Source organism: Drosophila tropicalis, unplaced genomic scaffold (assembly GCF_018151085.1).
Source record: "Drosophila tropicalis isolate 14030-0801.00 unplaced genomic scaffold, ASM1815108v1 contig_878, whole genome shotgun sequence".
In the NCBI taxonomy this organism is placed as follows: Eukaryota; Metazoa; Arthropoda; class Insecta; order Diptera; family Drosophilidae; genus Drosophila; species Drosophila tropicalis.
The window spans coordinates 13,230,391-13,243,060 of NW_027173374.1; the positions used below are offsets into that span (position 1 = coordinate 13,230,391).

At 40.8% G+C, this 12,670-nt stretch overlaps 1 protein-coding gene across 1 annotated transcript in view; it reads right to left on the minus strand.

The window, feature by feature from the left end:
- Positions 1-12,670, minus strand: part of LOC137584269 (serine-rich adhesin for platelets) — a 174,921-nt gene that overhangs the window by 96,847 nt on the left and 65,404 nt on the right. The gene's annotated exons all lie outside the window — the stretch shown is intronic.

A 12,670-nucleotide genomic window follows, 5' to 3' on the forward strand; every position in this document is an offset into this window, starting at 1 on the left:
TAAAAAAGGGGGTGTGGTTGAAATATATTCAAAGCGTGCATGGGAATGTTTTTGGTTGCTAACCAAAAAAGTGATATGATAGTTGCCAAGAAATAGTAGACCCACTCCAATTGCACATGTACAGCACAAATTGTTTGTTTGTCTTTTTGTTCTTGCCCCGTTGTACAAAGGCTACACAATCCCGAGAACAAAGCTCATTGAGAATGATAGAGATGGAGAGATGATGCTTGTCTATGCCAAAGCTGAGTGGCATTTCACTTTATTATGCGGCATAATCAACAAGGACAACTCAACAACAACAACAACAACAGCATCGGCAGCGAGAAAAAGTAAAGAGCCTGGTGACGATGACAACAAATATGTATATACACACATACGTATATAAATGAATATGTGTGTATGTTTGTATGTAGATACAGGGCTAACCCTCAATGCGCCACTTTGGTTGTAACTGTTGGCAACGACTGTTTAACCTGCAGGCTTCATTCATTCAGCGTTTGCATTTTTTCTTTTTCCTTTTTTTTTTTTTGTGCATCTCTTTGTTGAGAGGATGGGGCCTGTTAAGTGCTTTCCACCTGCAGGGCAGACAAGCGTTCATATCCCTGTCCCTCCGGTCGACTGTCGGCTGCTCCATACGTGGCATTCACCACTTTCAACATAGAACAGGAAGCTAGGTACAACATTTTTGCTCATTTGTTTGGCCTTTCTCATTTAACTAAGTGCGATGAAGTCGTCGTACGTTGGCCCCGGCCTGAGATTAGGCTGTCATATGACATAGCACGGCTCTGCTGGTTGGTTGGCTGGTTGGTTGGTAAATTTAATCAACTTTTACTACGGCCCGTTCACTTGGCCCCACACTGCCGAAAGGCATTCGCCTCGGTGGGCGCCAAAGTCACAAATGAGCGAATTTGCGCAAGAAAAAAATTCGTTGCATACATCCAGGCGTCGCTCAGTTCAAAATAATTCACCCTGAATTGTTTTGGGTAACACCGAGAAGTCGTTGCACTCCGCACGAGATGCCACAGAGCGTCAAGTGTCCACATGTGGCGAAAAGTATTTGAAACTTTTTTTTTCGCTTTTGCGGTGCGCAGAATTTAAATGGCAGTCGCCTGACATCGCTTGACGGCTGGTCTGTCGCTTAGGTGAGCTCACAAGTGGTCGCTGGGGCTTGACACGAACGAACACAGACCCAGACCCAGACACACACACACACATACACACACATACAACACACACCACACAGATATATAGACACAGAGCCAGGATTGCACTTTGTGCAGACCTCCCTTGGTTCCTTTTGCGCCACTGTGCCAACAACATCAACGCGCTCGAACACTTTAATATAAAAATATGTAAATTATGGTTGCCCACTACTCCTCCAGCTCCTGTTTCTGTTCCAACTCCGGTAGCTGCCGCTGCCGCTGCTGCTGTGGTCTACTCTAAATGCCAACGGCGGCTATGACGCAATGGCACTTTAATTAAAATTAAATATTTTTCTGTCCCAACGCTTTCCGAAAAGTGGTATGAACTGGTGCTATGGTGCCCTTTTTTTCGATGTATTTTAATGCAATTGAATGTCATGAGAATTACCACAGGCATTAAAAGTCATCTCTGCCAATTTGCCTATAAATATACATACATACATACACACACACCTTTACATATATCTGCAACACTATGTTATCTTTTAATGGCACCAATGCTTGTGATAATTTTTGACGGCTCAACTCACCGAAATTTGAATAACAAAATAAAAATCATTGATTTCAGTATCTATACATAAATTGTTATGACAGCAAATTATAATAAATGCGGGCAATGTATTTGTTCACTGAACCATTTCATGTTTGATTTGCTTTTTGCCCTCAAGTAAAATAAATGAGAAAAACTGCAGCCGACCTTTAATTTAAATTACAATAATTATGTGAAAAATAAAAGGAAATCACTTGCCCTAAGCCAAACTAATAGAATGGTGTAGTAAGATGGTTCAGTATAGGTTTTGACCGTTGATACTTTGGTATCCTTTTAGTTTTTATGTTTAACGTTTTCTTTCAAATCCTTTCATTTTATGTAAACCTCGAATAAGAATCTAGAAACTAAAAACAGAAAAATGTCTTTAAAGGGTAGAAAAGATAATGATTTGATTTCAAAGTCTTCTTTAAGTTCTCAAGAAAACTCTGTGCTTTTCTTTGTTTATCTTTATTTGTGTTAATCTCATTTGTGTGTTTATGCCTCTGTGTTTTTCTACTTAAATTTATTAGCTCTGTTTTGTATGCAGTATTTTGTCTGACTGCAATTAAAATTCCCCCCGTTGGCCTTATCAGAGAAGGGTCACTCAATTCAGTCTTAACGAATTATAGCAACGAGTTTGCTTCTTTTTTTTTTTGTGTTGCCGTCTGCAATGGTCTAGGCAATGGTCTTAAGGAAGATTGGTTGATAGTTGAAAATCCTTTTTAGTTTCGACTGCATTTTCACATTTACCCTACCCCTGAGGCATTCCCACCACCCCCTCCATCAGTTTTCTTAGCAAGGCAAAGTCGTTTTTCCATCTCTTTTCACATTGTTCACTGATTTGCTGTTTTAGTTGCTTGTTAAGCTGCTGCCGCTTCTGCTGCATACTTCTTGGCGCTACTTATGGCTGTTGACTTTTACTTAGTTTATGCCTTGGTCTTGTGGCCCAGCAACCGTTTGTCACCAACTGAAAGGAAAGCAAAGCCAACACAAAAAAAAAAAACGAAAGATGGATAAAAAAAACACAGAAACTAAACTAAACTGACAAACTCTTCATTAAGTTGGCATGGTAAGCAAATTTATCAAAACTTGGCGACTTTGACCGGATTTAATTTGCTGTCCAAGAAGAAATGAGAAAGTGCCACTGAGAGCAAAAGAGTAAAGCACCTTAAAGCCGCTTTGGATAAAGTTACTTTAAGGATTTCTTTTTTTTTTTTTTTTTGTTGTGGCAGCTGCATTTTGACCATTGTCGCCACGCACAATTTCAGGAAAGTCAGAGTAAAACCAAATCGATTTAATTTCGCTAGTGAAGCGAAAGTAAACAATGGATGGAAATGGAATGGGTAGGAAAGGGCAGACCAAAGATTTTGATAAAGTCCGCAATGGAGCAGCAACAGCGACAACAATGAGAGCCACAGCAAAGTTGTTGACAGCTCACGTTCACATTGGCCAATAGATGATGGCGAATGTCGCTTCCCTTTCCCATTTCTAACACCAGCTTCTAGTTCCAACCATTTGATCCGGCCTCCGGTTCGCATTGTATTCTTGATATTGTTGTTATGGCTGGCAGCGAGTGTGCGTAATATTTGGCTGCACGCGTTACCCAACCAACCAAAATGGAAACCAAATTAATCACAAATATTACTTTTTCGCAATGTCTGATTGTGTCAATGTGCCAGCAGCTCAGTTCAGGGCAGCGCGGCGCGGCGCAGAGTCAGTATATTTTCGTATGTCCTGGCACCATACGTAAGGACTTTAACGAATGACTTCGATGCTTGGGCTCCTCGCTTCACTTGACACTTGTTCGATTATGTTTTCAGTTCATGTTTTCGGAATTATTTCATTTCATTTTTGAAGTTGCGACTCAGTTCCTTTGCCAACATCTTTATGCGGCACGTTCGTCCTGCCAGCCTGTACGACTGTCTATCTGTCTGTCTGTCATTCGTATGGCTTTTGTGTGATGTGTGTCTGTGTGTGTATTTGTGGCTGCCTCGTTCTGAGGCACTGGCACTTCATCATCATTGTTCTTGTTTCTGTATATTTATTAAATTGACACATGCTGACAGTACGAAGATAACAGAAGAAGAGAACCAAGAATGGACATAACGCACCCTCCCAGATCTCAGCCAGCAAGTTGAAGTATATATCACTCAACAGCAAATGCTCTACTCACATAATGAACACTCGCCTGCAGCTCAAGATACAATTCCAGATATATGTATTTACTCTTGCCAGTTGCAGAAGAATTTTAATTTCTCGCAAAATTAACTTTGCTGAAAATTATTACATAGTGCAATGCAAATGTTGAAAATTACTGGAGCACAACACTCACTCACTCACACACACACACACAAGCGCAGTCTTAACCTTTAGCCTCAACCCAAAGAGAAGAAAAAATGGCGCCCAAGCTGGGCAGAGACTGCCAATTCACTTAAGTGGGAAGCTTAGCTGCTGCTGCAGCTAACAACTAAAACCGGCAAGCCATAAAACAATAATTGCAACATCAACAACAAGTAAGAGTGTGGAAGGGAGTGGAGTGGAGTGGGGGTTGATTGGGGCGTCAGCTGCCAAAGGGTTGGCTTAATTCTCCCACAGTTCCATTCTGCCTTCATCCATGTGGCGAGTTTTCTTTTTTGTGTTCGGTCTGATTAATACAAATGAGCGGCGATTTGTCATGTCACTGCGTTTAAATTTATCATTTTCCTCGACAGGCGCAAGCGCCCTTGCTGGAGCTACTCCACCCGCTGCCCGCTGCTGTTGTTTCCTACATGCCTTTTCGTATCGCAATTCCGCTTCTTCATTTTTTTAGTTGTTGTTCAGTTATTTCTGTTTTTTTGCCCCCCTTACTTTTTTTTCTGCCCTGTATTGCCTTCAACAACATTTTCTTGTTTGCTTTTCCTGCTTCCGGCTGCGTTTCCTCTCTCACCCACCAAAAAGAAGAAAAAAATGAAAGGGAAAATCGGACGCAATGGCGCCAAGATCGCAACCAGTGCACCATTTTTGGCATTCGACTCCAACGCTGAAGCCAGCAACGACTTCTGAGTCTGCTTCTGGCTGCCGAGCGAATTTTATGTGGCATATGCCGAGGCGCAACATTTTTGTTAATGGCTTGTACAATTTTTTCCATACACAAATCCCTGGTTTTTTTCCAGCAACTTTTTGCCGGAAACTCTCTTCTCTCTCTCTCTCTCTCGTTGTCCCTGTCCGTTGTTCGTTCGCAGTTCTGCTTGGCTGGCCGTTGACATGACTCCGCACATAACGTAAACCGGCAATCTCCTCCCTTTACCCTCCCCACAACCATTCCACATTGCGCCCTCGCATAATTGTTTGTTAGTTTTTGCTACCATTTTAACATTTGCCAAAAGCATAATTCGATAAGCTTTTATCGCAGCGTGTTGAACTGCAATCATTGCGGAAAAATGCCAATTAGAAAAGTTAGCAATTGTTCCATTTAAGCTCGGACTGTCAAATCTGTTTCTAGCTTTTTTACAGCTGAAATGTTCTGTTTCTTTCTCTTTCCGTTTTCATTATTTTTGCTTTTTCATATTCCTCTGTTTTCTGATTTTGTTCATTTCTATTTTGATTTGCCTCTGCTATCAAAAACTTCAAATAATGAGCAACATAAAGTCAATGAAACTTTACCCACACAATGCCAGTACCCAAAAAAGAAAATAAAGAACTTATGTAAAAGCAATATGCCAACTATAAGATACTCTGTAATAAGCAAGAGAATGACATGAGAAATGTCAACAATTTCAGCGGTTTTCTATTGATATTTAGAGTTACTTAAAGTGAAGTGACTTAGGCCTGTGGATGGTAAATGCTCTCAAGTTAGAACCACTTACTCTTTCAGTTAATTTTGATTTCTATTTGCTTCGACAGATGAAATAATAAATGATGATACCTTTTTCCTTAAAGGGCAAAGTTACAGATACAGAAATCTACTACATCTTTCGTGTACACAACACACACAACGAAATTTTGCAGCAGAAGGCACAAAAATTTGCGCACAATAAATTTCATGTTGGCAGCAGACACCACCAACTGCAACAACAACAACGACTACAACGACGACTGCCATGAAAATTGACAGGAAGACAGCATAGAATGAAAGACAGAGGGAAAAGGTGGTAAAGGTAACTGAAACTATCCAACACTACATCCAGGACCCACCTGGAATAACATAAAACACCGAGCAGCGTACATGGAGTAAAGTTCACATTGTACACCGAACACCTAGAATCTCTCTCACTCTATCCGCCTCTCTCTCTCTCTCTCTTGTTTCCTCTCCTCTTCGACTATTTACCAGCAAAAACTTAGCCGAGTTTCATTTTCACTTTAATCAAAAACTTTTTGCCACGCTACCAAAATTTGCATTCATTTTAATTTTACGCTAAATAAATTATTATCTAAGCAGAGTTTCAGTGTTTGTGTGTGTGTGTGTGTGTGTGTGCGGTTTTCTTGTAAACTTTTTAGCCCTATGTGGTTGGATACTTGTAACTTGATGCACCTAGTGGAGTAGAGCAAGAGGAAGGGAGAGGGTGATGGAAAGATGCTTCCATCAGCAAATGCATCTTCACATGTATGAGATGGTTGCACCTGAGTTAAAATTTTAAACAAGTGGTTGACGCTTGAAAATTGATTGATTTATGGTGAATTTAGCAAAAGTTGCCATAAGATGCAAGTAGAAAATGACTTGAAATATTTTTGCTACCCACAAAATTCCTTGCAATTAATAAACAGGCCACTCGACAGACAGACAGACGGAAAGAGAGACTGCAACTGAGACTGAGATTAGTCGCTGCCACATGTTACTCCCATGAGTTACTCCTTCGCCTCCGCAGTTCCTCACATCCGTTGTTATTAGTGTTCCACTGTCATTTAAGTTACATCGTCGTCTTCTTATGCTTCTTCGCTAGCAGCCTGGCGCATTTGCGGTCTGCAAGCGGAAACTGCGTTTTTGATAACATTTTAATGAAAACTGTCAGTTGCAATGTGTCTGTGTGCGAGTTGGCATTGGTGTTGGTGTTGGTGTTGGCGTTGGCGCTGGCATTCTTGCAACCAACACGCCCCCGGGCCGCTGCTGCTGCTTTGTCAAGTGTGAATTCAACACTTGTGACTTGACATTTTTAGGCGAAATGCGCGCAACATCAGCAACGGCAGCCGGCAATCTTCATAAGTTGCGCATACGCCCCAAAAAGTAAAACACCCTTCAGCAACACACACACACACACACAAACACACTGATGGCAACCGCATCCTCTTTTTTTGGTCGCAGCTGCACTTGGCTGTGCATTAGGAGAAACTCTTTGCCGAAAAATGACTCAAAATGAATGCACGAAACAATTCAGCGGCTCTTTGTTTGCCCAGCACTCCTACGCCTCCTCCCAGCACCATCTTTCCACCCGCTTTCCCATTTTCATCTTGGCATCTCTTTGCCACGCCTGGCATTTGCTCATTTTGCTAGCTATATTAAAATTGCATCCGAGCAAATGCGACGAGGTCATGGCTAAAATCAGGCCGGGTATGCACTTATTTAGCTAGTGTGCCGCCGCCACATCCAATATTTGCTTTGACTTTGGCTTAAGCATCAGCATTCACAGAATTTTCATTTTAAATTTTCACTTAATTGTGAAATTTGATTTGCCTTTTTCAGACTATCAACTCAAACCAAACTTCTGGCTAAATTTCTGCAATTTCCTTGGTAGCACAACCATAATGCACCTGCAGCTGGCAGCGCAATGTCGCCATGATTAACATTTTAATTGTGGCAGTGGCACTCGCCGCAGCAGCAGCAGCAACGGAAATGAGCTTCTCCAAGACGTTGCAGGCAATTAACGTTGACCCCCACATGGAAAGTAGATGAGAAAAAAAAACTTAATTTAGCTAGCCAAACTTTGCAGAACTTCAAAACTCAAATCACTTTGCTTCACTGGCTCCACTGATTCCCCATTAGAGTATTGCCCTTGGGGGTTAATAAGAAGTTTAACCATTTAGTGAATTGGCAACAAAATTAAGCTAATCAAGAAAAAAGTAAACAATCTTTGCACTATAAAAGTCATATTCAAGAGGTTTAAGAAACTAAGATTAAGTTTTTTAAGATTAGTATACATACTATAGATAAATTATTAACAGCCGCATGTATTAGACCATAGAATCGACTGAGAGACTGGCTAAAAACTGTTAGTACCTTACAAATGGATATCCCAATTTGAATGCAAACGAATGGGGAATAAGCGGCAGGAACATTCGGTGCCTCTGTAAAGTTTGTAGCAATCGGATTGGTCAGGTGGCTAGTTGGAATTTGTTTGTGCATCAAATTGCAATTGGATTTGTATGCATATATCAGCAAACTTTAACAACACCAGCAACCAGAGGCAACACGAACGGAAATAAAACCAAAACGGATATGCTTACTAAGTACCCGTACACACCGGACTCATCCGGCCAACAATGCTTAAATGCACAAACATCAACACTAGAAACCAGGTCAATTCCAGCTAAAAGTGTAAAACTTTCATTTGGCATAATTATTAAAGATTCTTGCATGAATTTTTGCCTCATTGCATTCAGATGCAATGTAAAGAAAGGTACCTGGGACAATTGCAAAATCTAACTACGCAAACTCTATCAAAGCCAAGTCAAGCAGCAGCAGAAGTAGCAGTCAAAGCAAGATGTACTGTAACAAATTGCTACAAGTTTCTGCCCCATCGAAGCCGCAGCAGACCAAAGCCGAGTCGAGTAAAACTGGTCAATAAAGTCAACTAGTTCTTGGCAGTGGCAGTGCGTTGCACAGATTAAATGTCATAGAGAAAAGGAGAATATCATATGCCCGACAAGGACAACTGACAATGGCAAAGTTTTTGGGCTGCAGCAGTAGCAGCCGTTCGTTGGCAAAACTTGCGGTGCCCTCAAACCTCTGGCAAAACCAAAAAGGATGCCATCTTTGTTCTTGGTGTTGTTGCAGCTTGCATACAATTTTGTCTTTTGTACATACATACATATATGCAAGCTATCTATTTTCCCAAAAATAAATCACACCTTAGACACACAGTAGAATCTGCAGCAACTGCTTCCTTTATAATTACACTGTGCTACAACAGATTTTTTTCTTTAAGTTCATTTGCCAACTACTTTTCTACATTTTCTTTTCAAAAAGATGTAGTAAACAAATGAACTGTCAATTTCAATCACTTAATCAGTTTTAACGACAACAATCCAACGAATTTTTAATAAAATAGAATAGAATATTTAATTTTAAATGAATTTCCTGGCATGCCATTTTGAATGATACGAAATTTGTTGCATGCTGTCATTAGCTTTGGCATAATGAACACAGTGTCTTGGTGATTTTCTTCCCTTATCATATTGTTGACACTTCCTCGAGCTGGACCGTTAAATCGCCTTAGACTCAGCGCTTAAACAAATTAATCCCTTAAATGAGATTTTGAAAGACATTTACGAAGGTCCGGGACTTATTTCACGCTGCTTGCTTACAAAAAGCCAGTGCTTTCTGCTTTTTGCTTTTGGCCACAGGGCGATTTAATAATTTGGCTATAAATTTATGTTGGTACCATAAATATTATACAAAAATTGAATATCATTTGTTTATACGCTCCGATGCGTTTGTCAAGTGACAACAAAGCATGTACTATGTGCATGTGTGTGGGTTTATTTATGCATATCCTTGAATTTATGTAGAATGTAATAAAATGCGAGCAGTGCAGGTGTCATCCAAAGCGACGGGCAACTGTCAGGCCACACTTTTGCGGCCAAAATATGCGATACATACACATGGCTATACACGACTATGTATGCATGTTTGTATGTATATATGCACACATACAATGGCATGCTCATATTTATGCAATTTAAAGTAAAACACAAAACTGTTGCCACTGTTGGTCAACATGGCGTATGAGCAATGTGCGGAGCCATCATCATGGCATGAGCGTCATGGGAAGCAGCAAGAGACGCCAGATCATGGATGATAGTAGTCGAATGCGTGATGGCATTTTTCTTTCTGTCTCTCTCTCTGTGTGTCACAGACACTTTGTGTGTTGGCTTTTTCAATTCTGGCCAAAAATGTCGAACGCGTTTAGTCTTAGCTCGGACGGCGCGCTTTGACACGAAACAAATTTAACTTTTTCATCTCGAGCGCACAGCCAAACAAACAAACAAACAAAACACACGCATCACACACACACACACATACACGATGAGATGAGCAGATTGAGAGGCTATTGAAGTGGTCGCGGGGGATAAAAAGGGGCCATCGGTATGCCGCCCTTTTCCATGCTTCATGCTCCGCTGCATACTTTCAGGCGCAAAGCGATTTTGCGTTTCTATTTTTTGTTTTTTGTGTCTTTTCGCATAGTGTAGAGAGCTACCAAAACGTCGTTGTAGGAACAAAAGTGGAAAAAAAGTGGAAAACAAAAAAAGTGAGCAGCGTTGGAAAAGTGCATAAAATATGCGCATATATAATTTTGACTAGGCGTACGGCCACCAGGTGGGATACATAACGTATCCAGGGTAGATCCAAGGTGTTGGTGTCGTCCCCTGTCTGCCTCTGCTATTGCTGGTGCTAGTGCTGCCTGGCATTACTATCCACTACCATTTTCATAAATATGCATGCGGCAGTTTTGTACTTTTAATTAAAATGCAGCGCTATAACGAAAAAAATATGAAAAGGCAAACCTCAAAGCCAAAGCAAAGAGAAGTGCCCTTTTGTATGTATAGATTTATACAAAAATTTGGATTCGCCTTGAGATTGATTTAAGCCACTTTCTTCAGTGTCGTTTGTTCAATTACACAAAGTACTTTCGGCAATTGGTCAGTTTTGGTTCCCACTAATTTCTTGAGAAACTTTAACCAAAAAGATTGCTAATTAATTCATGCAAATGCTTTGCCCGAAAATTGTCAGAGTTTGAGGCTAATTATGCGGAGCGTCTTCATGGCGCCCTCCTTCCATCCCACCACCCCATCCTATTCCAGCTCGAGTACCAGCCCCCATCCATTTTCATTCCCATTCCCATTCCTTATCCCCAGAAGATTCGCAATAGCATTGACATTTTGTCAATGTTGTCGACATGAAATCCCTGGCAAAAGTGTCATAAACTTTGGACAACACCAAGAAAGCAGCGTCGAGGGGCGGAGAGTGCTGAAGAACCCTGACTCTCTGTAAAATTAATTAAACAAAAATGTTAGAAAAGTACAAATAATTTTCTGGAGCGTGCTTGAAAGTCAGTCTTGCTTTCGCTCCCTCTCGCACTCTCATTCGTTTTCGCTTCCGACCTTCCTATCATCAGTTGGCTTTCAACAAAGTCCAACTTAAATGAAATTTTCAGCAATTCTTTGAGAGGGGCGCATGATGACACCGCGGAGAGGGGCAAGGGGGCAGGATATGTACAAAAATTTATATCATACTACTGTTTGAAAACTTTTCATTGGCTCTAAGTTCTTCAACGAACAAAACTTGCACTTGTCACTTTCGGGCGCGAATATATTTATATCCAACTCGGGCATATTTATTTCAAATGTTTAGAAGAATCTTTTTCATTTTTGCTTTCAGAGCAATAATACACAACGAACAGCACCAGCAATAACCATATAATTCCCAACAAAAGATCTCCTCCTCCTTTCCCATCCCAGGCAGCAGCGAGAAGAGCAGCAAAAGCCAATCCACCAAAAATAAAGACGGTGCGGGCCAAAAAAAAAAAACACACAAAAACAATGGAAATTGCACTTAAGAAAATGAATTGCATGCAAATGAGGTGCAAGCATGGTGAAAGCAGAACGAGGATGAGGTGTGCCTGGCTACCGCAAAACAAAACCGCAAGTCAACTAACGAACAGGAGCAGGAGGAGAAGCCCCCAGATGGTGTGCTGGAGGTGAGAGAGTTCGCCCAAACGAAGAGTTAAAATCGCGTTTACTGTGTCGAGCAAGCGATTTGTTGTTGTTGCTGTTGTTACTTACAGTTGCTTTTGTTGTTGCTTCTGGCAGTTTGCAATAAATTTTCCATGGAGAATTTCGTACATTTGATTTTCACCAACTTTAACGACATTTTAATGTGCGTGGAAAAACAAACAGGAAAACAACTCGTACACACTATACATACACACAAAAAAACACACATACATACATACACACTCACCGAACAAATGGATGCATTTAGCTGTTTTTCTCTTCCAAAACAGTGGGATTAAAAAAATCTTTAAAGAAAATAACTCAAAAATGAAACATGAAAAATGTTGTTAGAATATCTAAAACTATCTCCATTGAGCTAAAGAACAGCATGAACGAGAGAGACTTACATATTTACGGTTAGTCAAAGTGTCGAAAATTATATATTTTACCTTTTTAGACTGAAGGGAGCAACAAATTGAAGCTATATCAATTATTAGCAATTCCGAAAAATATGTTTCACTAAAACAGTATGAGAAAAATTTGTTTCACAATCACTATAATAAATCAACTTTTAATTTAGAGTTTTTATAAGACGCAGAATAAAAACTTTGAAACGTTTTCAAGTCTACGCTTTGCCGAAAAAAAAAAAAATTTGCCACTATAACTCCCAAACATATTTATACTCTCCCCATCTTACACTCTCCCGATCAAAAAACGTGTGAGAATGCACTCTCTCCCGCTACAACTCTTTTTACCGCTGCAACTGCGTATGCTGGCAAGCGTTAGAGAGCTGTATTAAGTCGGAGAGAGAAAGTGCAGTGAGTGAGCGATATTACCCTCTTCGCTGTCGTAGAGGGCGCGCGCTTTAGTAGTGGGGGCTGCGCTGCTTGCATGCATGTGAGTGAGAGACAGATAGTGAGCGAGATATATGGGTTCAGCAAGATGGCGATACTCCCGCTCTTCGCTGCCGCAGAGGGCGCGCGCGTTAGATGCGGAGCTGCGCTGCCGCGTTCAGTTGCTTGCATGCATGTGA